Source organism: Sinocyclocheilus rhinocerous, unplaced genomic scaffold (genome assembly GCF_001515625.1).
Source record: "Sinocyclocheilus rhinocerous isolate Xijiao unplaced genomic scaffold, SAMN03320098_v1.1 scaffold752, whole genome shotgun sequence".
In the NCBI taxonomy this organism is placed as follows: Eukaryota; Metazoa; Chordata; class Actinopteri; order Cypriniformes; family Cyprinidae; genus Sinocyclocheilus; species Sinocyclocheilus rhinocerous.
In genome coordinates this window covers 1,740,613-1,744,515 of record NW_015639777.1, presented here as the reverse complement: position 1 = coordinate 1,744,515, position 3,903 = coordinate 1,740,613, and positions in this window count along the sequence as shown.

The window sequence follows — 3,903 nt, the reverse complement described above, 5'->3', positions numbered from 1 at the left end:
GCGTGTCCAGCTGGGTTGTGTATACAATCCTTCCGATGGAACACTGGTTGTTGTTTTGTTTATTATTTTGTCTTTTTTTGTTTTTGAGGGTTATTCTGGGTGGAGATTTAATTCTCTGTCGGGGGTACGCTTTCGGACTTTCAGTTTGACCGATCGTCACTGAGTTTAGCGTTTAATGTCGCCCCGAGCCCGGTACATCCTCAAAGACTAGATAAGAATTAGTTAGTGTTTTCTTTCAGATAGGAGTTGGAGTGTCTCAGTTCACGGAGGTGAACCTATTCAGCAAAATTTGTGAATAGATACGTTTGTGTTTTTTTTTAGTGCGTTCTTTTCTTTCCCGCGAACCTACAATGCTCAAATTTTATGTCAACACAATTTTCAAAAGCCTTGCGTCAACTTGGAGTCACCCACAATGTTTCTAGTGCTTACCATCCACAGAGTCAGGGGGCTCTTGAAAGGTTTCATCAAACCTTGAAATCTATCTTAAGGTCATACTGTGTGGAACTTGATGCGGATTGGGAAGAGGGTCTACCATGGATGTTACTGGCTATACGTGAAGTAACCCAAGAAAGTATGGGTTTTAGTCCAAATGAATTAGTGTTTGGTCATGCAGTACGAGGACCTACTGCTGTTTTAGCTGGTGAATGGCGTACTACTAAGCCTCCAGAAAGTATTGCGGACTATGTTGGTGGGTTTCGCCGCAGGCTTTATGAGGCACGGGCTATAGCTAAAAAGAAGTTGGGTAAGTCGCAAACAAAAATGCAACGGCTTTTTGATAGGAAGGCTAAGTTTAGGAGTTTTCAGGTGGGTGATCAGGTATTGGCTTTATTACCTCTTCCTACTAACCCGTTTCAAGCCAAATTTACTGGGCCTTATAGTATAACTAAGCGTCTTTCAGATAACAATTATCTGTTGAATATTCCTGATCGTCGGAGGAAAGTTCAGGTTTGTCACATTAACTTGTTAAAATTCTATGTTGCTCCGGGAAGTTCTGCTTCTGTTGGTGTCGTGACACCATGTGATCCTTCTAATCTAGAACAACAGTCAGTGGTTCCTTTTTCTCCTTTTTGTAGTATAAGTGGTGATGCTTCCAGGAATTTTAACGAGGATGGGAATCTTCTTTCTCAGGAAAAAGTAGATGGACGACTTAACAACTCTAAAATTCTTGCTGATTTGCCCTGTCGTTTGTCTTATTTGGATGAGAAAGAAAGAAATGACATTATTGAGTTGGTAATGTCCTTTCCTTCACTCTTTCTTGATGTTCCTGGTCGTACCTCTGTCATTGAACATGACATTGATGTAGGAACTTCCTCTCCCATAAAGCAAAGCGCTTATAGGGTCAATCCAGTAAAACGAGAATTATTACAGTGAGAGGTGAACTATTTACTTAGTCACAGATTGGCTGAATCTAGTTTTAGTTCATGGAGCTCCCCCTGTGTTTTAGTGAACAAACCAGATGGATCATATCGATTTTGCACCGATTATCGAAAACTTAATTCTTTAACCAAACCCGACTGTTTCCCTTTACCTCGTATTGACGACTGTGTCGATCATGTTGGCTCTGCCCAATATGTGAGTAAGTTTGACCTTCTGAAGGGGTATTGGCAGGTGCCTTTAACTGCCCGAGCAAAAGAGTTATCTGCATTCGTTAACCCTGATGCCTTCCTGCAGTATACGGTAATGCCTTTTGGGGTCTGAAATGCCCCTGCTACTTTCCAACGTTTGGTGAATCGTATATTGTATGGAATGTCCGGATGTGAGGCATACCTTGATGACGTCGTCTTGTACAGTTCTTCCTGGTCTGAACATCTTAACCAAATAAAAGACTTATTTCTTCGTCTAGCGGAGGCTAATTTGACCATCAACCTTGCTAAGTCTGAGTTTGGAAAAGCGACTGTTACATACTTGGGTAAAATCGTTGGAAACGGTCACGTATACCCCATTGGTGCTAAAGTAGAAGCCATATGTAGTTTTCCTATTCCTACCAACCGACGTGAGTTACGTAGATTTCTCGGAATGGTAGGTTATTATCAGAGTTTTTGCCAGAATTTTGCCAGCGTGGTTTCTCCTTTGACTGATTTATTGAGCCCGAAGGTTGTTTTTCAGTGGTCTGAGACATGTCAGCAAGTTTTCGAAAATTGTAAAGCTTTATTGGCAAATGCCCCTATTTTGAACGCTCCAAATTTCGAGAAGTCTTTTAGTCTTGAAATTGATGCTAGCGCTTGCGGAGCAGGCGCTGTTCTCGTGCAAGAAGATTCAAACGGAGTTGAACATCCTGTTAGTTATTTTTCAAAGAAGTTCAACCGTCATCAACAGGTTTACTCCACTATTGAAAAGGAAGCCCTTGCCCTTGTACTAGCGGTACAACATTTTGAGGTATATTTGGGTTCAATTGCTGCCCCAATTATGGTTCATACAGATCATAACCCTCTAGTTTTTCTAAATCGGATGAGGAATTGAAATCAACGACTTATGCGGTGGAGTCTTATTTTACAGCCGTTCCACCTGGAAATTAAGCATATACGAGGGATGGATAACATAATAGCTGACACTCTTTCTAGAATGTAACATGATATCACTGTTGCATGTTTTCTCTCCCCTTTCTTCTTTTTGCATTTCTAGGGCCCAGAGGTGCTGAGAGATGAGGTGGAGTGAGAGATGCTTCATGGATCGAGGGACTATATCTTTGACCTTTTTGTATGGTTCCTTATGTTGCTTTTATGTTTTTCTCTCTCATTCTCTTTTTGATTCTTTGCAGAATCTTTTTGGGGAGGGAGGTGTTATGACCCCGTCTTTTCCTTCTTTACCTGATGGTGGCAGGATAACATCAAAATGTGACGTCACTGTTGATTGGATAACTCATGGGTGGAGAGTATAAATGTTTGGCTGAACCGTCCCACAGGACTTCCTCTGGGAGAACCCAGTTCTTCCGAGGAGTCACTTGCTCCCAACTTGTTCTCTTGTTGGTTACTATTTATCAACATTTCTTGCCCATTGGACTGATATTCTTTTCTTTATTGAAATCCCTAGAGACTGTGTTTGTAACAGATCCTTTTCTACCGAATAAATAATCTTGCAAGTCAACTCGTTTTGTATGTGTGGACCTCTTTATGTGACGGTCGGGAACGAGCTGGCCGTGACAGTCAGTAAGCAGCGCATTGATATAGAATGGTAATTAAAGGCTCTAATGCACACCAGTATAGGTGTGTGTATTGTAGGAGCTAGACGACGTATGATGACGTGTGACGGCATAGTAGTGGTGTCCCAATTCTTAGGGGAATATTTTCACCTCTACCCCTTGACACTCTGTTTCAAGGGACAAGGGGAAGGGGAAGGGGTATAAAATAGAATTGGGATTGGGCCTTAACTTTATCAAAAGCTGCCAAGACTTATTCTTTGGCCTCGATGCAATATATTGACATGGTCCAGCTACAACATTTCTTAAAGGAATATTCCGGGTACAGTAAAAGTTAAGTTCAATCGACATAGTTTGTGATATTACAGTATATTGATTTGAAATTATTTAGACTTGTCCCTTTTCAAAATCAGGGTTGAATTGAGGCACCAACAATGGTGAGTAGGCCAATTTACTTTTGTGCAATCTGTAGACGCTTTTTTTCTTTCTTTCTTTTAAGAATAGCAACAGGAAAAAAGACATAAAATGATTTTAGTGTGAAAAATATCACAAATTGTTCTGTGAAAATACAATTATGCATTCATCAACTTGACAACATAGACCAGGGGTGGCGAACGTCGGTCCTGGAGAGCCGCAGCCCTGCAGAGTTTCGCTTCAACCCTAATCAAACACACCTGAACAAGCTAATCAAGGTCTGAACGGTTACTTTGAAGCTACAGGCAGGTGAGTTTTAATTAGGGTTGGAGCTGAACTCTGCAGGGCTGCGG